This window comes from Protopterus annectens, chromosome 6.part0 (assembly GCF_019279795.1).
Source record: "Protopterus annectens isolate FY-2018-M chromosome 6.part0, PAN1.0, whole genome shotgun sequence".
Taxonomy (NCBI): domain Eukaryota; kingdom Metazoa; phylum Chordata; order Ceratodontiformes; family Protopteridae; genus Protopterus; species Protopterus annectens.
The window spans coordinates 1,524,492,427-1,524,519,159 of record NC_056737.1 but is presented as its reverse complement, the minus strand read 5'-3'; positions in this window follow the sequence as shown (position 1 = coordinate 1,524,519,159).

Below are 26,733 nucleotides of genomic sequence, written 5' to 3'. Positions count from 1 at the left end.
AACAATGTTTAATAACAACCTTTTGATTTGACTAATGAGTCACAAAGATGGTAAACAATGTATTTTAAGGATGATTAGATTGGGTTTCAACTTCTTGCCCAATGTAATTGGTGTTTCTTGAGGGTGTGTGCTTTTGTAAGCTATTTAATTGGTCAGCATTTCCAATGGTAATATGGTTCTGATGATGTCTTAACTTCTAATAAAGATGAAAGCACTTAACCATACAGAGTTTTCTTGATTTTATGATGCACAATTTAATTTTTTATCAGTAATGGTTTTATCAGTTTATGTTATAGATTTTTTGAATATTTGTCCTCTGCTCAGCAGAGGTGTCAGTATCTCAGATCTTTTTCTTATAGCTATATACCTCAGTGTATTATTCATTTGATATAACATCTCTACTCAAATCTGAATAGGTTGATGTGACTTTCTGCATTAAAACTTGCATCATGGACCCTAACAACTCCGCATTCAAACATTTTTCCAAAGCCAGGTTCTTGTTGATCTTATTAATAAATCAGAAATGGTTAAGTTCTTCAACAAACCTTGCTCATGAAACTCCTGACTACTTCAGATTTTGCTCCCTCATCTTATAAATATGTGCATTAAGGCATCCAAAGATGTTTGATGCTAGCATAATGGCAAATTTAAAACTAAACCAAAATAGTCAATTAACCTTATAGAAAAAGTTCCTTCACATGTGGTCATTCAGAAATAATCTCCATTCACCTTTTTAAAAGGGACCTAACTGACAAGTAAGTCCCTTAATGATAGGATTAGTCAATGCAAAACCAACTATGAACTTAAGGTTGAGCCAGTTTCAAAAAAAAGAGGAATAAACCCCCACCAAACCTCTAATTTCACTTAGAATGGAAAAAACACATTTTTCAAAGATTCTAAAATAGCTGCTTCCATCATAATGCCGCAACACAGAATAAACAGCCTCCCTCAGACTTTCCTGGTTATTACTTTACTTTGTTGTCTAGTCATATGCAACTGCTTCCTTCCATCTCTCATTCCACTGCTACCTTTCTAAATAGTGTACACAGCCATATACCCCTCTTTTTTCATGTTTTTCTTCCCTATAAAAAATAAAATTTATTCCCAGAATTATTTTATCTCATTTTTTTTAAATTATATGATTTATTTTTCATCATGTTATGTTAGCTTCATTGCTACTTGTTAGTTTTAAAACCTTTCATATTAAGTGGTACATTTGTTGACTAAAATTTATTGTTGTATTTAGCATGTTTGGTATTGCTATGATATTTTCTCATGGTTCCTTATCATTTACTGTACAGTTGTATCCTCTGTCTTCTGGAAAGGCCTAGACATGGTTTTATGTCATCAGTGCTGTACTCTGCTTAATACATTTAATTAAGTAAAATTAATGATATACATAAATGGATAAGTAATAGATAGATAAGAAGTACCTCCTTTTTTACTGTGTCTCAAATTATACCGCCTTCTCTTACACTGCAGTCATTGCCAAAATTCCTGCAAACAACTTCTTTTCCAGCTTCACATAAATAACTTTTACCAGTGCCCCCATCACCCCTCACATATCATTAACACTTTCCAAAAATAAAAATACCATTTCCTAGGGACCTAACAATCTCCCTAGATGTCTACTGAGAAGGGTTATGTCCCTTTAGCAAAATGATTCCATCACCTCTTTAACCCAAGTCTTTCAAATGGCTTCATCCCACAGGTTTTGAGAATAGCATTTGTAGTGCCTCTGTATAAGGAAGATCGTCAGCTGACTGTGGGACGTACAGGTCTTTTACTCTAAGAAGTACTATTTGCAAGGTTATGGAGTGTGTTATATTTGAATTATAAACAAGTTGGGTGATCTTATATCCCTGAATACACACCATTTAAGCTTTGTAGAAAGAAGCTTATGCCTCTTCAGCCTAGGTAATTTTTTTTCTGAAAGGTTATGTAGGCCATGTATAAAGTACATACTGTCCATGTTGCCTGGATATAACCAAATTCTTCACAAACATACCAATGCTAAAATTATTAGCAAACTATCCCAACTCAGCATTAAGCCATACGTAGTTTACTGGCTAGTTAATTGGCATCCTAACTGAATGCAGAATGTTAAGATCAGGGTATTTCTTCAAGAAAGAAAGAGTGCCTATCCTCTCTGGCATATGCTTTTCTCATGTCAAGGCTGAGGACAAGGGACTGTGGTAGCAAACTGATTGTGGTTATCAAATCTCATTTTGATTCTCCAATTTTCCAGTGATTACTAAACCAGACAAAAGCTTGGCATGATAATTATGGGTATTCCTCAATGCCAAGAAATGCACTAATTTCCTTTTGTGAACCTACGATCACTGTATATTATATGGATAAAATTTAACTTAAACTGAATCCAGCCACCAGGGTCTTGGGTATTTATGTTGACAGTAATTATTTCTCTGGCTACTATGTTTCTCTTGTGCCTATAAATCATTCTATTTTACACAACTTGTCATTCAGCATATCTCTTCTAGGTCCAAAGAAGTTATAGTCCCATTTTATTTTTTTCTTATTAGGTGCACTATTGAATATAATGCTTCCTATGTACCTAAACTAGACAAACAATCCTCAAAGTTTCCTTAATGAAAGATGTCTGGTCTTACCCTTAGCAACTCTGAAAGGTTAAAAGCAGTATTTTTAACCTTCTATACTATGAATGACACTCAGCTCTTCAAAATCTTTTACCTTGGGTTGGGAGGGTGGCTTAATGGCTAAGGTGTTTACCTTACAAACACAAGGTGCAGGGTTTGAGTCTCACAAGGGATAATTGGCTAGGCTGAAAATGGCTCGCAAGGGCAGTTAGCTTAGTACTAAACTATGAACTATAAACAGAATCAGTGGCAAAGTGAATGCATGCTCTAAAGACCTAACCCTATGCTACCACATCAACAATGCCAGCTAGAGTGACATGTACATAAGCTAATGTATGCTTTGTCACTGGAACAGGCACTTTTTACATATCAAGCAGTTTACCTACCTTGAAACCTTTAAAACATCTTAAAGCAGTCTGAATGACTAGGTGGATCAACACAATTTTTCATATGGGACATATAGAGAAAATTTATTTAATGGGTGAAAATATTAATCCCCCACTAAAATCAGGTATCATGGCTAAGCTTTACAATGATCTCCCTAGCTGTACATTTAGTAACAATCTATGAAGTGGTGCATTATTGCAGTCATTGTCAATACTTCAGAAGAAAATCTGTGTTTTTGGACAAATCTTTGAATTTCTAATTTGCATGAAATCTGGTGGGTACTGCAAGGAAACATAGAATAAAAAATATTTTAAACATTGTAAGACATGAATAATTGTGAAGATGTGCAATTAATCAAAAGCCTGCCTCATCTCACATACAAAAACAAATTCTTTACCTAGTCCTAATAAAACAGTAACCGTTTCATGATATACAGTTCATTCTCATGCAGTACATTTACTCTTGCTATAAACAGCAATACAATATATAGAAATATGTATATTCACATATTTTGCAACTTCTAAACAAGAATTGTAAACAAGAATGTTCACATTTATGAGTTACACTATAGTTTTAAACCTAGAGATGTTGAGCTCTGACATGGTTAAGCAAACCTTGTAATGGTAATTAATCCATTTATTTTATAGGCCTACATAAGGCATTTTACAATATCACTCACCATATGCTTTTAAAAACATTACCTATGATCTGTCACCCAGCTGCTCTAGTTGGTTTAACAGCACCTTTAAAAAAAGACATCAGTCTGCCTGGCCACATGGCACAGAAGAAAAAAGCCCTGACCAGAGCTGAGATGAGCAGTGTTTGGTGAGCAGCAGTTGCATTACAAGTAATCAGCACATCTCAAGGTACTGGGAGAGGAAAATAACTTTTAATGGCCAATACCTTTGAGGGGGTGCTTAGGCTCATGACAGTGGTGACACCTTGCAGTGGCTGAGACCATCACCTGTGTACCTGCAGGTGACATGTTGACTTACAGTATGTAAAGCAGGGACTTTTCTGCTAATGTAGGGCAGAGAATATGGATGTGTGCATGACTCATCTCCTGATTGGGTACCTCTGGTGAGTCTGCAGCATGCCTATAAAATGGAAGGGTATACTTTTCTGAAGGAACAGTAAGCTGATCACCTGACTCTCACTAGTAAGACAATGGATGGGACAACAGGGATTCCTGGTTTGGAACAAATGGGTTATAGTGCTCTGGCCTAGTCTGAGGATGCACATCTTCCACATGAGCTGATTTGCGTGCCAGTGGTGGACTATTAAGGGTGGTTCCCTCAAAGGTGGAGGGGAAAACAGACAGCAGTCTCAGTGCAAGATCTTTGTCCTTGAATGGTTGTTTTCATTTAGTTTAGCAGCCATCTTATATGTCTAATTACATTACGGCATATATTGTGATTTCTATATCATTGTAAAATGGGTAAGGATCATTGGCCAATCAAATTACTAGCTGCCTGTGCATTAAATCTGTTGTGTAAATGTGTTTATTTTATCTCAGTGCTATATGTAGCAACTATAAAAGACACTGCAGTGTTACTCAGTTTCAGTGTATATTTGCTACAGCTTAATCTGAGAATATATAATGTGTATTGCATTTTCAGTATATCTAATAATGGCCATGGTGAAATTCCTTGAGTGGTATTTGCACTGAAGCACTGGAGGATGAGGAACTCAGAGTTGGTCACATTTTTCCACAGAAAATGATTGCTGATGTGATTTCTAAGTTTCACCATTATCCATTATTTTGAGAGATTTCTCCATTCTTTGAGTTGATATGACTCTGGAGTTTGTATGTTTATGTTTAAATGGTGTAGAGTACTTCTCCCATTTTGAAGGGTGCAGTGGGTATTGCCCCTCTGCAAAAAACCCTTAAATTTTCCTTTTTCACCCTTTTGTGTTTTGAAGAGTAGTTTTCAGCATTTCTGGTGCACAGAGATTTGCTATTTGGCATTTCATAGTAGAACCTTTTAACTTTACTTGTCTCTGTTCCTTCCTGCTGGCATTTTGTAAGAAAAGTCTTAAGCTGCCTGTTTCGATAAAAAAAATCCTTCTCCTGACAAAAATTGGTAAAATGAAATTCCAATTTATCTTCCTAGCATGTTACGTACCTTCTTCTGTATGCTAATACATTTGAGTATTTTTTTTGTAAAAGATTTTATTAGAATTTCAAAAATAACCATGAAATTTACAATAAAAAAATACAGTCATAAGTCTCAATATATAAATAAAGCAAAACAAAGCAAAACTATATACAGGACCCATAGCCATCACAATTACTCCATCAATGTTAATATATTTGTCTAGAAGATCTTTTAATTTTAACCATGACAATTGTTTGTGTAACGTTTGATGTTCTAATACAAGCGGTTTGTAATTCCCTATTACAGATATTTTTTCATGAAGCAATAAAATCAGAGAATGAGAGGAATTTCTAAGATTTCCAATTAATTGTAACAACTTTTCTTGCAATTGCAAGAAGTGTCCAAAGAAGATGTATTTATAATCTTGGAATTGAATTTGGTATTCGTGCATTAAATAGTATGAGTAAGTCTGTTATTTCACAATTGTCTGACCAGAATGCGTTGATAAAGTATTTCAATTCAGACTAGAATGGAAATACTATTTTACACTTTTAAAACATATATGACCAATCCGCATCTAGTGTTTCTTTGCATCTCCAGCATATAACAGTATCTTTTTTACATATTAAAGCAATTTTATGGGGACTTAGAAAGCATGAAGAAATTTCCATCTAAAATGTTTCCATTAAGGGGATGATGATGTATTATTTATAGATTTAAATATTATACATTTCTCAGTTTCTGAAAATGTTTTTTTTTTTTTGTTAACTTTAGTAGAATTGTTCCAAAAAGAATCTTCTGATATGGAAATTTTAGCTCTTAATGTTTTATACATTATGGATAGGGATATGTTCTTGGATATGCTTTGTGTGTTTATACCAAAAAATAAGTTTAATATTTTAGGGATAGTAGTTGAGCTTATATTTAAGTTTACTTTTAATTCACTCATTAAGAATTCTCTGAATGTTTGTATATTTAGCCAGTTATTTTGTTTTATATTATATCTGGCAATAAGAAAGTTAGAATCAAAAACCTTGTCGTTATTCAAAAATAGATGCCAAAATTTTAAACCATTGTTTTCCATTTCTTTTAAATTAAGTTGAATGAGTCTAGGCATCTATTTGTAAATGCTATTGGAAACAGTATTAATAATTTTATTTATTTATTTTACATTTGTTGACCGGGCTAGTCTAGCTGGATACATGTCCATTTTCAGTAGAGGCCAGGAGAAAAGCTCCAAGAAAGACATATAAAAAGTCATAACAGATCAAATTATAACAAATATACAAATAATGCAAAAATCATGACAGGTTTCAACAATAATAATAGCGTGAAAATATATGTAACAAATTATTATTTTTTTTTATAAATATATGAATACAATAATCAGTGGTGATGAAATAAGCAGTAAGCATCAATAGGTAGTGTGCAAGAGATGGTCTATATGCAGCATATAATAAAGTTTATTTTCAATAATATGGTATTTTACTGCTCTAGGAAAATATTATAAGTTAAAGAGCAAGTATTAGTTTAAAAGGAAAGAAGTTAGTCAGGGTGAGTACAGCTGCATTGCCAGTGTGTCTTAAGGAATAGCAAAAGTTTCTTTATAAAGAGTGAAAGAGAGGTTAGAGTTGTTAGTTCAGTGGGTAATAAATTCCATAGCTTTCCTACAGAGTTAGAGTACAGGGAGTCACCTGATGAGTTATTTGATTTTGAAATGTTGATCAGCAGTTTGTTAGAGGAGCACAAGTTCTGTAGGTTTTTGTAAGGTTTAATGATTGTGGAGAGTACTGGGGTGTTAGTGGGTTGATGCAGGGTCTTATGGACAATGGCAAGCTGGAGATATTTAAGGTGTTTGGCAAATTCTAGCCAGTCTAGTTGTTTTAGGTTCCGACAGTGATGAGTTTGGAAGGAAGAACCTGTAGAAAAATCTTGCAATATTATTGTAAGATGTGGCCAGTTTGTTTATGTTATTTTTTGAAAGATTGGTATATACAGGGGAGGCATAAAATAGAGATGAGATTAAGTGGGTTCTGGCTATAGTGGTCCTAGCTAGTGGTGTAAGAAAGGGCTTGATTCTGTAAAGGGATCCTAGTTTTTTGTTCACTGATTTTATTGTGTTGCTTACATGACTATCAAAGTTTAGGTTATTGTCCATTGTTATTCCTAATAGTTTAGTGCTTTTGTCGGGAGAAATAACAGTGCCATCATTAGATGTAAGTGTGACATGAATAGGGGTGGAGTTACGGGTTGGTGTAAAGAGCAACAGTTTAGTTTTTTTGGGGTTGAGGAGGAGACAGAGGTCTGAGAACCATTGTTCTACAGTGTTGAAAGCTTCTTGGGTAAGAGATGTAAGTTCAGTGTGAGAGGAGGCTGTACAGATAATAGTAGAGTCATCTGCGTATTGAATGCAGGTAGAGTGTGGGAGTGCTGATTGAAGATCATTAATATAAATGGAAAATAGGAGTGGGCCTAAAATAGAGCCCTGTGGGACACCAAGGGAGATTGGAAGGTTATTAGAGAGATTATTTTTCCAGAGTACAGTCTGTTGCCGGTTTTCAAGGTAAGATTTAAACCAATTAATGGCTAGTGTGTTGAGTGAAAGGGATTTCAGTATGTGTAGTAGGAGTTGCTGATTAACCATATCAAAGGCTTTAGATAAATCAATGAATACTGCAGAGGAAAGAATATTGTTGTTACGGTTTTTATTGATGCTGTCTGTGAAGGATAGAAGGGCAGTGGTGGTGCTATGGTAAGGTCGGAATCCATGTTGACAGTTGGTAAGTAAGTTGTTATGGAGAAGGTGGTCTAGTAGTTGCTTATGGATACATTTTTCCATAATTTTAGCAAGAGGAGATAACAGAGCTATAGGACGAAAGTTAGAATATTCATTGGACTGGCCCCCTTTATGTAGTGGGATAATATAAGAAATTTTCCAGATGGATGGGATAGTTCCTTCACTTATGGTTTTGTTGATCAGAATGGAAATGGGGTAAGCAATGGCTTTAGCTCCTTTTTGTAGGAATTCTGCTGGGAGTTGGTCTAATAATAATGTATTTTTAACTAAGTAATTACTTTCAATTTTTTTAATTACACAAAACATACCCTGTAATTAATAAAGGGGGCAGAGTTTATAATTTTTTAGGATGATAAATAGTATCTTTTAGTATGAAATATATTTTATCAGTATCAAAGAATGTGACAACATCTTGTTTTGAAGTGCAATGTAACTGTAGGAGTGACTTGTGAATGTTTTTTCCAGTTTGAGGTATATTCAGTATTTAACCATAAGCTTATTAAGTTAAGAATAGTCAAATGAGCATATAATTCAATGTTTGGAAATGCTATTCCTCCATGTTCCCAACTCCTATAGTGCCAATTAAAGCTAATTCTTGGCTTATGAGGGTACCATAAAAATGTGAGTAATTGTGAGTTTATTTGATTAATTAATTTTTTGGGAGGAGCTGCAATTAATGTTTGTATTTAGAATATAATTTTTGGAAGGATGATCATCTTTATCAACATTACCCTTTCATCCATTATAAAAAGGAATTTATTCTAACCTTCTAATTGTTTTTTTTAACTGAATTAACTAAGGATTCATAATTTACTTTAAGTGACTCATTCCAATTAGATTTTATTGTCACACCTAAATATTTAAATTGATCATTTTCTCAATTAAAATCATTACTCTTTCTTAATAAGGTATTTGCTTTTTATTTATCAATACGTTTTTGGTTTTATTTTGATTGAATTCTAAGGATGACATTTTCTGAAAAGGGTTTATGGAATCAATAATATGATCTATAGAAGAATCAATGTCCTCAGTAGTCAATAAAATATCATCTGCAAAGAGTTATATTTAAGAGCAATAATTGCAATCCACAGAGAATCCTTTTATATTGGTGTTTTCTCTTATAAAATTAGCCAATGATTCTAACAACAAAGCAAATAAGAGAGGAGACATTGGACGTCCCTGTTTTGTACCATTCAGGATTTTACGTGGAGATGACAAAATGCACCAATTTTAGCATATGCAATTGAGTTTTCATAAAGTCTATTTATTATATTGATGAAATTAGTTGAAAAGTTATATTGTTTAAGAACAGCAAATAAATAAAACCAATTTATAGATTCAAATGCTTTGTCTAAATCTAGACTAATAATTGAAAGCTCTTTATTTATTTGCAAAATTTATTAAAGAAAAGAGTGGAATAACATTATCATGAACTCTCCCATGTAATATAAAACCTGTTTGATCTTTGTCTATTAATTATGTTAGCATTTGATTTAACCGTTTTGCCAAGATAGACATAAAGATTTTACAATCCACATTTAGAAGACAAATAGGATGATACGAGAAGCACTGTTTATTGTTTTTGTCTTGTTTAAAGACTGGAGAAATCATAGCATAATTTCTAAAATCTTCAAAGGCTTCTAATACAATTTGCAGTGTACAGTGGCAATAGTTTGTATACTTCTGATATTATTCCATCTAATCCTGGATATTTGTTATTTTTGAGATTTTTGATTTACTCTTTCAATTCTGTAAAATAAATTGGTTTGTTTAGCTTGGAATTTTGTTCTCTTGTCAGTTTCTTTTTCACATTTTCTTTAAGAAAATTGTTTCCTCAGAACAGGATCAATCATATTAGAACTGGCTTTATTAATGTCTTCATAATAGAGCTTTTCTCCCCGGGCCTCCACTGAAAATGGACATATATCCAGCTGGACTAGCCTGGTCAACAAATGTAAAATAAATAAATAAATAATGGTTTCTAAAGATTTCTAGTGTATATTTTAGATCTGCAACAGTCTTGGATTTATTTGTAATAATAAAATACCACCAAGACCACCAATCCAAGAAGTAAGCTAATTTAATGAAACACTTAGTGCCTCAGCTTGCACAGCCTTCCAAGAGTAAAAACACTACAAAATACTGTTTATATACAGCATATTGCACAAAACAATGAATCAATTAAGCATACAATTCAAATCACATACTTCCAATTACATTCTTTGTTGAGTCCCTGAGGCTCCAAAGTACCATACTTTAAAATCAGCAGGGTTTCTTTTTTTAAGAGTTTGTTTTTTAAAGATACACATTCACCTATGCCAACTTGCAATTTTTCCAAAACACAATCCCTAAGAGAATCAGGGTCAGTTTTTTACTAAAAGAAAATATTTCACTTTTAAGTACATGTAATCTCGGTAAGGCAGTTGGTATAAATTTGAGACCAAGACATAATACAGACATAACCACATCAGAAATGTCATGTTTAGACAAATTTAACACATGTAAATTATCACAAACTACATTAGTACCAATGTTTTTTCTTGTTGTACTGTCCCTTCTAATAAAATTTGCAGTGTACTATCTGGCAATAGTTTGTATACTTCTGACATTATTCCATCTAATCCTGGAGATTTTTTATTTTTGAGATTTTTGATTTACTCTTGCAGTTCTGTGAAATAAATGGGTTTGTTTAGCCTGGAATTTTGTTCTCTTGTCAGCTTCTTTTTCACATTTTCTTTAAGAAAATTGTTCCTCAGAACAGGATCAATCATATTAGAATTGGCTTTATTAATGTCTTCATAATGGTTTCTAAAAATTTCTAGCATATCTTTTAGATCTGTAGCAGTCTTGGATTTATTTGTAGCCTTATAATTGATCTCCTTAATGTAATCTGTGCTTCTTATTTCTTTATCTTATTGCTAATCTATGTAAACTTTTTGAATTTACTGAATGTGACTGAATTTTAAGTCACTTCAAATTTATTGATACTTTTTGATTCAGTATTACAATATATTTCAGATTTAACTGTTTTAATTCAGAATTTGCATTTATGTTATTAGCTCTAAGGTGGAGTTTCAAATTGTTTATTTTAATTTGCAAATCTAGTAATTCTTTATCCCATTCTTTTTCTTATTCAGATACAAACTTTTACTTCTTTTGTATAAATATGCTTTCAGTGTATCCTGTAAAATTGTTTTAGACGTGTCATTGTTGTTATTATGTTCTAAAAAATGTTTAGTTCCTTTAATAGCCATTCTTTGAAACCATTTATTTAACAATGTAGGCTGGAATTCTTTGCCAATAAACTAAGTTATTTGGTTTAATACTAACATTAAAAGCAATTGTGTTGTGATCAAACAGAGGGCAAGTGATTGCTGAGACTCCATGTATCTTAGAGAATACTCTTTCAGATGTAAATTCTTTATCAATAACAGTTTGCATGCCCAATCTATATGAGTAGTGTGTATAATTTAAAGAATTCAATTTTTTTAATTCATAGATATCTTTTAAATTCATTGTATCAATAAAGCTATTCAATGCTTTTGCTGCAGCTGAAATACATATTTTCACACATTTAGTAGTATCTTTTTGACTCAAAATACAGTTGAAATCATCTGCAACTATTCTGTCTCCTTTTGATAGCAAAGTGATTAATTCTAAGTGTTTCCTTGCAACTTTCACTCCAATACCAGGAATCCAATAAGTATTCACAAATGTAAATATACTGGTTGTCAGTCTTTAAAATAGACTTAGCATGCCATTTTTATCTGAGTATGTCTCAATTATCTTAGGAGGTCTTAGAGTTTTTCTGCATAAAATCATATTGCCTCTTCTTTTAGCATGAAAGTGTGATTCTACAAGAATGGTATAATCTTTAAAACACCCTCTCTTAATGTCTTTCTTTATTATGTGTGTTTCTTGCAAAAAGGTGATATCCACCATATTTATTTTAAGATATTTGTTCAAACTCCTCTCTTTATAGGGTTATTAAGACCATTCACATTCAAAGATATGCATCTATATGTATCCATTTTGATGATATAGTTCAATATCCAATGATATGGTATGGGCCCATTCAAAAATAGTTTTATAAATATTTACAAAACAATACATGCAATTCTCAATTCCAATTTTGATAATTCCACCATCAAAACGTCCCTCTACCATCTCTTATTCTATATTCCCACTCTTTACATTGCTTCTGCCTTTTATTAAATAATTTATTAGAAAAATTTAGTAAAAACTACTCTCCATTTCAATTTAACTAATATCACTGTTAACAAATTTCCTACTATACTTTCAACAACAAAAAAAGAAAATTAAATCTCTAGTCACTTTACAATAACTATGCAATGTTTTATAACAATTATATATAGAAAATAATTTCCTGATATTCAGAAACTATATCATATTTATGGTGAATTAATAATATAGCCTGCGTAATCTAAAATTTCATTTTTAGCTACAGTCTGTAGATCATGTGTCTAAAGGTATTATTTTTCAGCCATTTGCTTTGACTTCAGTGTTACTTGCAAATTGTTAATCATTGTCTCAGTTCTCCCTTTACATACATAGATCTCAAAGAGAGGGGGAAAAAAGTGGTGGGTGGTCCTACTATAATCAGTAAATACAGATGACTAATATTCCAAGATATGATGCCTTATAATCAAAAACATCTGACATTACTCATAACTTCTTTTGAATTCTGCAAGGGTCACAACATGAATGACTGAACAAGCCATGCAAGGCACACCCCAGCCCCCACCTGCAGCAACATGCACATACCAGTGAATGACAATCCCCGAGAAAACTCCCCACCCATGCTGTCCAAATGCTGAAAGTGGTTAAACAGAAACCACCAAACAGAAAAAAAGACATCAAGGTGGAATTTGAACCCCAGATATAACAGCCACTACAATCCATCAGTGACCCTAAATGCACATCATCATGTTACCAGCATTCAGTAGGTAGATTTACTAATAATATTGTAATATTTAGGCAGATGTCACTGTAGTTACTTTTACCATCTTAAGCTGAGTTACATATTACTGAATCCTTACAGTTTAGCATATTTTACAATAGATGAGAATGTTAAAAACAATCAAATTAGTATGATACCACAATCTAGATTTATAGATTATAACTTGGTACTATCTCACCTAGCTAAACAACAAGGTTCCTACATTTTCTAAATGAATCCGTTCCAGTTTTGATCTATATGACCATTCTCAGCAGTAACACTAATAGAATATTTATCACCCTATTCATCAGTCATGCAGAGAATATCGGTTTCATTTAAAACACAGTGTGATAATATATAATAGAAGAACAATTAATTTGTTCCAAGCACTGTTTTGTTTAAAACACATCACATAATTACACATAGAACTGTAGCTGACATTTATGGCATAGCCATTAATAACAACTCATGATGTGCAAAATAGGTAATGTCCCCATCCAACTAACTTGTCAGTCTCATTAAGTACCTGAATTCCTTGTTTTTTGAGTTATCTTGCAACAGGGACCTTAAATAAGGCCAATCGAGCACATTTCCTTAATAATTCATCCGCTCAGAGGTGTACAGGAAGAGCTTGAGATCAAAGGTTACATCTTCTGAACTCTGTGCATTTGTGTTATTGTACTGGATGCTTTTTTTTTTTTCTTTCCCTTTCCTACCCATTTTGAATGAGAAGATTGTGGAACTAAGTGGTGAAGCCTTTGGGAGTTCCGGTGGGAAATTAATATGCTGTAAGTGTTAACTTAATTGTCTCATGGAAGACAGGGTCAAATTTAGTCAGTCAGCATTCACATAGTCAAGAGAGAAAAAACACAGATTAATACTTGTAGATATCACTTTACAAACAACAAAACAAAAAAATAAATGACAAGGATCTCCCCCCACAACCAGCCCCACCAGGCACATACACATGATCTTCAGCAAGCAAAAAGCCCAGGGATTATTCATCAGGAAAACAGACTAACTATTAAGTTATAATTACAAATCAAATCAGTATATAGGGAAGCAGTTCAAGGTACTTATCACTCCCCCACCACCCATCTACACCTTTATATAATATCTTAACCACATAAAGCATATACTTATAGCCCCATTGTGTTATTTTATCTGGTAAATGTGAATTCAAATATAAGGATATAAATATAAACAAGCCCCATCCAAATTTCCTAATAGTAACAGAAGGAGGCTTCTACTTAGGATTCAAATTCACTTATATTAAATGTGTAAAAATACAAATATTTATATTCTAAATATAAGCAATAATAAAATAGAAGTCAACAACTTTATACTACTAAAGTGTTACTAAATGCCTTATACAAATATAATGTTAACTAAAGAAGTCAAGAACAAAGAAAAAGAAATACCAGACAATAGTGCTAATTTCAACAAATGTTTTGATTATAGGGGAAATAATGTTTCATAAAGAGAGGGCAGAGAATAAATAGATGATAAATAGCCCAGTATCTTTCCTTATTGTTACAGACATTAAAAAGGGGAGAAATAACTTACTTTTAAAGTATGATTGTGTATGATGTTCCATTATGTTTTGGTAGTGTAATTAAAGCTGATGCTTTAACTACGTTTTTGTCCCAAGGTTTCTTGTTACGTTTTTCTTTGGTGTTAGAGCTATTTCCTATAGCTTGTCTTCTATGTCTAGGAAGGGAAATTTCCATATCTTCTATTTTGTCTAGCAGATTTTTGTTATTAACAAAGTCTATAGCTTCTTCAAGTGAATTAAAGATTCTTTGACCTTCTTGCAGGAATATTTTAATTCTGGTTGAGAAAATGATTTCTGCACTTAATGCCAGTTTTCTTCAGGTTCTTGATAAGGGGAACACAAGCTTTCCTTTTACCCTTAACTGATGTAGTGTAATCATTATCAAATCTTACACTCTTCACATTACATTACAGAGGTACAGTAAACTAACCTTAAAAGAGCTACCTTCTGTGACCTACTATACAGAGGCACAGTCAACTAATCTAAAAGGGTGGTGAAAGCCAAACACACTCTGGCTAGGCTTATAAATGCCCTAGGGCAGATAGCCTAGTATCAACCTATGAACCTATGAACCTATTAATCTGAATTGGAATTCCCAACCATTCTGCTCTAAGGATTAAATCTTTGTCTTAATGTAACAGAAATGTAACAATAATGGATCTTGAAGTCAAAGGATTTTTTAAAACGGAGACATCTGAAAGAGATCTAAGAGCTCTTTCTATACCAAAAGATAAGGATTCAGGCATGTTCAGAGCGCTGGGAAACCAGTCATTTAGGAAATGAATCAAGTTGCTACCCTCCATTTTTTCTGGTATACCATAGATCCTTATGTTGTTCCTTTTTGATCTACCCTCCAAATCTTCTATCTTCTCTGTCAGTTTATTATTTTGTTTTAGAAGGAAGTCAATTTGGTTCTCATCTTCTGTTTGCCTTCCATCCAGTTCATTAACAGTTTCCTTTATTGCTGTAATTTGATCTGAGTATTTGTGATAATTTCCTTTTGAAGTTCTATTTTATTTTTTATTTTCTTTCTTCATGTTATCCATAATATGCTCCAAGTTGCCCATTTATGTGGACAGATCCTGGATAATAGAAATAATTGTATGAGTAATTCTGATTCTACATGGAAGAGAGGAGGTGATAAAACCCATGTTGTCTCTTTTCTAAGTATAACTTAGAATATGCATGAAGAATGTCTTCTGTAGTGGAGAGTTATGAACATTTGTTGTAGTATGCCTGCATAGCTTTTTTTTTTATTCATGTCAAAAAATCAACACCACTTTCTCAAACAAAAAATCTGTAAAAATATTTCACCTAATGCATTATTGATGAAACTTGGATTACCCCCCCCCGCAGGATCTATATCACGTTGTTGAAGTTTTACAACTTCAAATGCTATATGGTCGAACCCATATGTTTGAAGTTGTAAAACTTCAATAACTTAAAAAAAAATAATAATAAATAAATTACTTGGTGGTTGTAAGCAGGGCTGCACCCCCCACACTCCCCACTCTTTAAATATACCAACTACGAGACCACATTACAATGCAGTACAGTGCAGAATGGAATATTTGCCTTTACTACACTGCAATGTGATCTCAGAGTTGGTATGTTTAAAGAGCGGGGGGGGGGTGCCGTACCATCAGGTACATTTTTTATTATTTTTATTTTTTTTTTAAGTTTTTGAAGTTTTACAACTTTGAACATATGAGTTCGATCATATAGCGTTTGAAGCTGTAAAACTTCGACAACGTGATATAGACCCCCCACATGTCCCATATAGAGTAACACCTGCCCAACACCTCAAACTTAAATATTTCTACTCTGAAGTCTAAATGCTCATATAAACATATTGATACAACTATTTACCTATTTATTAACTTTTTAATATTTTAATTTATTTTATTATTTTATGGGTAAATTTTTTATCTTAAAATGTGCTTATTTGACAAACTTCCAGCATCAATGTACTTTTCCCTTGGATGTATGACTTTACAATTAGAATTTAAGTATGATAATTTTAGTCCCTGTACCATGATTTTTGATTGTCCCTGCTGTAGTTTATGGGCTGACAGGTAGAGAGTATTCCCACAGGAGAGAACACAGAAGATGCTTTCAAGGACACATGATAATTCATGCATCTCAGAGGAGGTGAGTAGACCAGACTGCAAGCTGTAAAGAGCAGTGTTTTTATTCACCACAGGAATTCATTCTAAAATCCCTCACTGCAAAGTAGTTTTGCAATTCATATTGTTACTTTTATAACATACTTACATCGTATGCTAATAATTTTGTTTGGGATAAAACTTTGTTAGCTGTGTTAGATATCAGTTCTTATTCAAACTTCAAAGAATGTGCATTGTTTTGCTGTCCACAAGTCCATATTGCAAGTTTTATGTAAGCAGACATCAGCACCTGCATATTTTCTCATCTGCACTGCTACTGGAGGAGAATAGAATGCAAACAGTGCTGGAGAACTCCTAAATTCAAATGCTTTAAGACTAGCTTTATTAAGTTTTATTATACTGAGAATGAGGCTAATAGACAAACATGTCTACTTCACAACTTTTAAATAGGTGCTAGTCAATACTGCCTATTTAATAAATTATTTTAAGCTCTTTTACTTGGGCTAAACTGGCGATGTGAACGACAGTGTTATTGTCACTAGAAGAGTAAACAATTCTTTAGTCAGTGTGATTTGATTTGAAGCATTTTGTACTCCCTTCAGAAAATACTCTTCCAAATTAAATAGTTGTGCTATAGTATCATAAACAAATGTAGTCAGAATGGTTTGACCCTGTAACAGTAATTTAATGCCATTTTGAAAAGGTGTGGCTAAACCCTTCACACATATATAATGATTACATTTTCTGTATCACAGATCAACAGTGATACTACAGTATGACTAATTCTTTGCTTATCTGACAAGGGCAATAATGGCCATTAGATGCAAGTCGATTACTATAAAAACAATTATACATATGTCAATGAGTGTTTCGAGCTAAATATTATGTTTACAACATAGAGAGTAGTCTACAAAATAACTGGTTTACCTTCGCTATAGTTCAATGCCTACCAAAAAGCTACCAGTTTTATGTTCTGAGTAGCACTAGTCATATAAGCTGAGATGGACATTGATGTGAGACTGCATATAGCTCAGCTTGTGCTGTATGAGCTAGGGCTGTCATGGACCTGATCTCACACTACTGTCTGCCAGTATATTAGTAAGTGTCCCTGGTAGTCATACGGAAGGCTTTACTATCAGCCATATTAAATCGAGTTTGTAGAACATCTGTGATCATATAATGTTGCATAAGCAGTGTCTGTTACCTCAGAGTTTCCGCTTTGATGTGGTGTCATTTCTGCGTGCAATGCCATTCTCTTCCCATCACAGAATAGCATGAGTGTATCTGCTGTCTGCAATTACCCCATCCCACTACCCAACATCTGTAAAGTTAAGTCAAGTCTGGCAGTTAGAGCAGAGGGTTATGGCTATGAGCTCCTAATGAGCAGCTTCCAGTGGTACAGGGTTCGATTCCCTCAGATTTCTTTTGCCATCTACATAACCCTGAGCAAGTCATTTAAGCAGACAGTACTTTGGGGAAATTGGAAATTTGGACTAGGCACCTTAATGATGTTCTCTACTACATTCCTAGTAGCTAAGGGTTAGTTTTGTTGTCTCTGATCACTTGTTTCTCTTCAGTTAAAATATAACAGGTTCAGTCATTGTGTATGAGGTCCACCTACCTTCCATTATTTACAAGATAATAAGTTTTATGTCCAGGACCACCCTTACATCCCTGATCCTATACAGTTAGAGGGATCTCATAATCTGGGGGGTATCCCCCTTCCACCTTCCATTTCCAGGTGTATCACAACCAACATTTAATCATTGTAGAATGCAATGACTTCATGCGGTGAACAAGAATTATTCATATTGTGGCAGAAACCACCAAGAAAGTAGCATGCACATTTATGGAAAGGAGAGGCATAATATCATGCTGTACAGATGATGCCTATGTTGCACCTCTTTTATTTTATTCTATTTTTTGGGGTTCATGGCCCAGTATAGCAACAATATATTCATTATTTTTCTATTATGCTAACCATGCCATTTTTGATAAAGAATCATATTAAAAAGTAAGACTGTAGTTGTTGCAAGGTAAACAACATGTAAGATATGCCAGTTATGTAGGGATGATCCTGCAGGCTTAATTTTATTTGCTTATAATATTTTGCACATTTGTGTACTAAATGCAGGTATAAGAAAGCTGATTTTCCTAGGCATGCTGCACATTATCACACTAGTTATGAGAAAACACAAAATATAAAAATGAAAGATGTGCACTTTGACTGACTTACATCTGAAAAGAAGACTAAAATGCATAAACTCTGATTGTTGCCCAATCACTATTATACAAGAATTCATTAGCAGAAGTAAGCTATAATAAACATAATTTTGCTTAAGAAATGATCTCTTCAATTTCCTGGAACGGCAACTGTTATCTCACTAAAAAAAAAAATGTATTTGCTCAAACAATTTCTCCTCAATAGCAAATTAAGTGAATATTCTTATGGTCCACTAGAGGTGTATGCATGCTGGTAGCTCACCACACACTTGGTCACTGGCATTTGCTTGGAAAAGCCAGTGTCTGGACTCCCATTAGCCCAGTCTTCCATTTCTGTGTAGCCTTCCCAGTACCTGACCCTACCAGAACCCTGACTCTAACCCTAAAATGTTCAACCAGTTCTCAACCCAAGTCCTTATTCCCTTACCATAAAACTCTACTCCCCTTCCCTAACCCCAAAGTCCTGATTGCTCCCTAGACCTAAATTCTCCAATTTCTTCCTAGCCCTAAAACTTCTTTCCCGATCACTAACCGTAAAGTTTCCCTCCCTCTCCCACCTACTCCCTCACCATGGCTGATGCACTTATCATGCTAAAATGCAAATAATACTTTCAGGTAAGATACAGCAGCTGCTAACCTAAACTCAACAACGCAAGCTGCAAGATGCTTGAGTTCCTAGCTTCAAGACTGTGGCTTCTGAGCACTTGTAATACACCAATATTCTTAGTGTATGAGTTTTTCATTACTTCATAATCCATTTGAAGCTCATTAGTGTGCTACCTCATCCACCTAATGTAACTCTTACATCCACTTAGATACCATCCTTTCAATGAAATAATGCAGCATTATGCATTTGTAATATGTTTACCCTTACTAATAATGAGTAGAGTCCCCTTTATTTGTAGTCTCACTTAATTTAAAGTTTGCTTATTGTCTGAGTAAAGTAGATGATCTTTTGTCAGCTGTAATCCAGTCCAGAGACAAGAACAAATTATACAATATAGCATCTCTCCAGTAAAATTATAGCAAGCAAAATATGAAATACACTATTCTGTGCAATGCTATACTTTTCTACACTATAGTGTATTACTCTAACCTGTCTTATGCCATAGTACATGTTATCATATGTAATGCTACTATGTTATAATACAGCCTACTAAGCTAAAGTCTCTTATGATGGTTTACATATTGAAAGCATGAAAGTTACGAAGTGCGAATGCTCAGATGAGTGAAAATGCCGCAAATCAAAGTTTGTTTTTTTTCATTGCAGTACAGTGAAGATTGGAATATTTGCCTGTTCTTCACTGTAGTGCGATCTTGGAGTTGGAATATATATTTAGCGGGGGTGGGTGCAGCCCCCCACAATGACGTTTTCAATTTGCAGCATTTTCACTCATCTGAGCATTCGCACTTTGTAACTTTGGTGCTTTCAATAGGTATCCCTTATGATGAACTATGCTATACTGCTATCTACATCAGGCTATGCTATGCAGTACATGCAGTAAAGATTAGAATTGCAGAGTGCCAAGTGCCTGAATTACAAGATACAAAGAAAAACAATATTAATCACTGTTTTCATAGGAAATTAGTACCAGTATAGTTTTCAAGTATGTGCCAGCAATGATTTCTTTGTGTTTTGCATGACCATGGATTAGATATAAAATATGCAAGGTATAGTACAAACACACACGCAAGTGAGTGCCTCTCCCCACACACACACACACACACACACACACACACACACACACACACACACACACACACACACACACACCAAAATAGTCAGGGTGCCCCAATCGCTTGCTCATCACACAGCAAACTCTCATACACGCAAAACTTAAATCTCGTGTCCTTGACCACACCCACATTCACACTCAGTGATGATCTCAAAGATGCATACAAACCTAACATCTGTCCAGTAATGGAACAACGCAGTTACTGCATAGCACCAATTTGGACTACATGCGAACAGCCATCTACGTGCACATACTGTCTATAAACACTTATACTCGACCAGTATACATGTTTGACCAGAGTATACTTTCATTCAGTAGACTGTGGTCATCAAGCACTTCACCACCACTTAGTCAAAGGAGAGCACAGCCCTCTACAAAATAAAAAACATGTCAGTCTGATTTTGGATGTATGAATAATCACTTTGGGCATAAACATAGTGCTTACGTGTAGTGAATGAAAGATTGCTTATAACTGATATCACCAAAATTTTATTATGTGTGTTGACTGCATTGACATACTTAATGGTTTCTTTGAACAGTATCATATCATATTATTGCATTTAGTAATGACAGCCTTGTATACAGAAGTACTACATTTATTATATCTAATAACTGGTGCAGTGGACATTTGGGGGGAGTGGTACTGTAGTGAAACTATTTTCTTTCCCCATGCTGTAGTGATCATGGAGTTGGCCATAATTAATGTACACATCCCATTGCATGAAAGGTGTTGCGGGGGGGGCTTGTTCTTTAAGCACATATAATATTTTCTTAGTGTTACTGATTTTCTTTTAATTTTCACATAATTCTGTGATATGGTTTTTATTTGACAGCTTAACCTTATATAACAGCACTTTTTTGTTGTCTTATGGTTATCCTAAACCAGTGGAAAATCAAACACATGATGTTATTTTATACTATATTATACTATACTATGCTATACTATACTATTATATATTATTCTAGAGATGATATTAAAATTCTGGTGACAATCTGTTCCAAATAAAATTAAAGGTACTAATCAGACAGGCAATTAAAAATGTTCACATTCTTGTGGCTCTATCTTTGTCTTCAATTTATTGTTTTACAATTAAAGTTTCAGGAATTTGTTAGCAATAGGTACTCATGTTATCAGATTCAAAATATAATCTGATTCTTCGTAACTGTTGAACAATACTGTATTACAATCAGTGGTGGTGTTTTAATTATATGTGCCTTCCATTTGCTGTATGAGCATCTTTTTTCCATGCAAACTGCAGTTCCTTCCCAGAAATATCGATCAGTTAACTGTATGTTGATATCTGCCTAAACAGTTCTGTGAGTAGGTAATGACCATGGATTATTGTGTGTTTTCTAATTATCCTGCCACCCATTTCATTTGATTAGATTGATATATTTCTCTCACATATTAAGTCATACAGGTAAGTTCTGTTCTTACCAGCAGAATTGCTTGCACTGACCTTCCAGGTATTTAGAAATTGCCATATCTGTAGTTCAGAAAAGAATGGCTGCTGATTATCTTCCTCGTGTTTCATAGGTTGTGGCTCTCACTGAAGTATATCTTTCTATCATACCAACACACTTGTCAGTAAGAAAGAAAAGTAACATGCTCTCATGCTCCAGTTCTTTAAGAGGAAACTTAAGGCAGCATGCCTTGAGAAGTAGGGGTTTGGAGGTTGGCATACCCCTTAACTGTACAGATTTTACCAGAAGGCCCAGATTTGTGCCTCATATTTTTGGTCTGTTATTTTTATATAATTGTGGTTTTCTGGCAAATTAGTGGCAAATCATTAAAGACTGAAGTTAGAAAATAATGACAGACATTTGAGTTTCAGACTTCATACACTTCAGAAAATTCATGATAATGCAAAAACCTATTATTCTATAAAATTTTCTAAGTTTGCAAAACAACAATATTTAAAAATTGTCTCTATTTTGGGGCCTTTGTCCCACTTTTACAAATGTCTTTGTCCAGATTTCTTGCTGCAAGAGGCTGAGAGGTATGGCTGGCATAATGGTTAAGCTGTTTACCCTACAAAACACAAGTTACAAGATTTGATTCTCACCCTTGGAAAGTACAGCTAGGCTGAAAAAGCAGCCCCCCCCTCGGATTATTACCCTTGTAACCATGTATGAATCTATTTAGATATGAATTTCCATTAAACGCACACAATGACAGTTTTTCAGACATGGAGGTGGCACAAAATGGGGTACTTACAGTCATTAGATAATGCTGCCAAGTGAATGCTATAACATTTATGATGATGTAATTATTTGCATGGTGACCATATTATCTTCAAAGTAAATTCCTTTTCAAAATGCTGTCCCCTGATAAATACAAAAGTATTTTCTTGTATTTATACAGCAATTGCAGGCAACATATAGGCTCTAACAGGTATACAGCAACAGATGTAAATGCAAACAAATGTCCTACACAAGATATGTGAATGGTACCATCACTGTATGCTACCTTCTAGGCTTTTTCACTAATCTTTCATATTTATTAAATAATTACCAGGAAAATGAATGTATCTTAATTCCCCCAGTTTCAGTAGCGGACCCTGTCTAAGGAGCAAGACACATTCAAACATAATTCACAAACATGCTAAAATGTCATCAAGGAAAATGAACAGCTAGGGAAATGTGCAACTTAGCTTTTAATTTGGTGAATATTTAAGAAATGCATTATCTTGTTCAGTCATTTCATAGCACTTAGCATACATAATCATGATGCTTTTTGTAGCATGCTTCGCATAACATTATTTTTGTAATGTTAATGCACATGTATAGCACAGCTGGGCCAGGCTTGTGTCTCAGTTCTAAATGGATGCCAATAAATTCCTGTTTGTATTTGCCTTTTTTCTATCATTTTTCTTGGCGCTTATGGGAACTCCTTTTCAGAGCCTTTCTTCTGCAGAGTTAGTAATTATATGCCACAGGGAATTAAATCCAGTCTGTGAGCTTGTGAAACCTGATGAATTGTATCTAATGTTTCTATCTTGTCTTTTAGAGTAGCACGTGATGCTGAAGATGCTAGCAGCTAGGTACAGATGAATAATTCTTAAAAGAGCTCACAATGCTAGGCTAATCTTTGTTTTACTATCCAGTTTCCTATCCCCTTCCCTTAGTAACCTCAGTAGTGAAGCCACAGATAAACAGTGCTTATGTTCATTTAAACTCCAGTTGTAAGAAACCAGAAATCAATATTTTGTCATTATATTCCATTTTTTATTTGCCACTTGATCTATTGTCCTCATAATTTACAGCAATTAAATTCACATGTTTTGTATGCAGTCATGCAAAAATCAGACTGTTACATGTTAAAAGGCTGTTTTGCTCTCCAGTTTTGAAATTAAAAATGTGATCAAAGCATACACTTACGTGTGGAGCAAAAATGGTGCACAACATCAAAAAGATAACTTGCAATACAACATTTGTATCACGCATTGGCATTTAAGGTTTATGGGTGAACTACCCAAAAATCTATAATATCAGAACAACAAGAAAATGTGTGTATAAAACATTAAAAGTCTTTGTGGATTTTACTGAAGAAGCAATTACAATATTGGGCTTTATCAGCATCATAAATATGATCTGCTGGTAGTTAAAAAAATATCAGGCAGTGTGCACCTATATAAAGCTTCTCCTTCATCAAAAAGCAAGCAAATTTTTAGCAGAATGCAAATGTGTCAAATGTATATACCATTGTGATGGTCCCTATTTTGTTGTGAAATATGATAAAGTAATGCCTTTCGTTTAAAATACTGAAGATTCAGTTCTGGGTTAGTTAACTTATTTAGCTTAGCAAATCATCATTAGTCTATATTATTTTACTTATTTGCCACTGTGCTCTACATTCTTTTTTTATTGCAAATTGTAATACAAAATACAGATAAGGATACCTTCATCCCCAAACACTAGAAACATACGTCGCTTCACAAGACAGCCTTGAGTATTCAGAGCTGCTCTTTTCAGCATTTATGCTACTTGAATTTCATTACTGCCTTCTTTGCAATGCATCCCACAACTTTTGCCTATAAAATTTATGGTAGCTCATTCAGAATTAATCAGCAAATATATACTAATTCACAGTGACCTTTTTTTGAAAAGCTGAGACCTGTTTTAGCACCCACAGTAGGTTTAACATTGCCCTACTGAGTGATATTACAAAGCACTCACTGGTCGTCCATAATTACATAATGCAAATGACATTTGCGTTTTTGTTTGAGCCTATTCCCTCAGATGTTTCTTTCTTTTATCACACTCTCCACACATCTGTGTCCCTGAGACAGCGTAGTCAGCTCCTCCTCTTTTGGTCCCAGAGTTCTTTTTTCTGTCTTTTTGACTGTCATATAGACACTGGCAGTAGGCTGAGCTCACATTGCTATGACATATCCTTCTGACATAGGTTATGATGCCAGCTGGTACAAGCAGGTGTACAGTGATTTTACCATCAAATGGCAATGTGCACTTGGCTTTCACCCAAAGCACAAGCATGAAAAACCTGTTCTTTTAAATTGTTTTCTGCTGGTGATTGGCTGTTAACAGACAACATACAGAGGTATGACATTGTGTACTTCTCAACAATGCCTTGTTAGTTTCCCTAGTGGCTTCTCGTCTTTTTCTAGTGCCAGTGCTCAGTGCGTGCATAAAAATGCAAGCATGCTCTAACATTCCTCTTCCCTTCCAATGTATTATGGTTAAGCATATTTGAGCTATGAAAGAAAATAAAAGGGAAAAAGTACATAATGGCAGGATGCGTACCTCTGAGTTTTAGACCTATAAATCCTTTTGTCAACCTTCCTTGTTGCTTGAGTAAACATGAGCACTGGGTAAAAACATAAGATTTCCACAAAGAAAGCAATCTTCATAAAGAAAGCAATTTTCTTTTATTCCTTACATGTTTCAAACATACTGTTTCATTTTATTCATACAGAGGAGAACTCTGAGCGTTTAATATACCTAATATAAATGCATACATGGGAAAATCACGGTAAAATGATGAAAACAGTTTGTTTTAAAATTTCAGAGGGGTGATGCCAAGTATTATGTATTGAACAAACATTTATACACTCTTACAACTCTTGTAATTACAGAGAGAGATAGAGAAGGACAAGTATAAACATTTTTTTAATGAAAGAGTTTTTTTGTTTAAAACATCTACAAGAGTCATACAGTACAAAACATGTAATAATTGATGTGAGGATGTGAACTCTTTGGTGAGAATTTCCATCAAGTTCAATTAATTCTCTGAACAGCATACAAAGGTAATATTGTGATTACTATTTAATAAATGAAAACTGGACCAATCCTGAGGCAGTAGTGAAGTATAAACTCAAAACAAGAAAACACTACTACAAGCGAAAGAAGGATGTCTTCAGTGGTTTAGCATAGTTTGATTTTAATATCCGCTTTCATTAAAACAAACTTTATGAGAAAAACATTTTTCTGATAAAGTTTGTTTTAAAGAAAGCGAATATTAAAATTAAACTATGCTAAACCACTGAATAAGTCCTTCTTGTGTTTATAGTAGTGTTTTCTTGTTTTGATTCCTATTTAATACGAATACTGCTTTTATATATTTGTTCCTTGTTGTTTCATGAAAGGTCACTGTTTTAAACATACCATCTAAGTTTCTAGAACATGTTTATGTGAAATGTGCCTTCTGATTTAGAATAAGTAAAGACAAATGTTTAAATATGCTAATATCTTTCAAATGCAACTTTAAGACAGCTACCCTCCTTTATGCATTATGTAGCAAGACACTAATACTTTTTCTCATCTTATATCTTTCATTAGCTTTGGGTGTGAATTTAATGTTAAGCATTTGATTTATCTTCATTAACTTTATATTCGGAAATGACTTAAATGGTGTCAAAATATTCCACAGCAGAGACATTTTCTTTCCCATATTTAGCACATGTAAAATAATATCCACAAATAATGCCAACTTTTCCGGAGTACCTGGAGGAATCCCACATAAGCACAGGGAGGACATGCAGACTCCACACAGCAAGCACCTCAGCTGAGAATCAAATCAGAGAACCTCTTGTTGTGAGGCAGCAACCCAAATCACTGCACCACTGCGGCATGGTGCAAATGACAAATGCCTGGTTCCTCTGTTTAAATACAACTTATCAGAGAGGAACCCTCCAACCTTAATTCTTGCCTCCACTGTTTCTTATATCTTCCTAATTAAAACTATTATTGCATGAAGGTGATGCAAATGCTT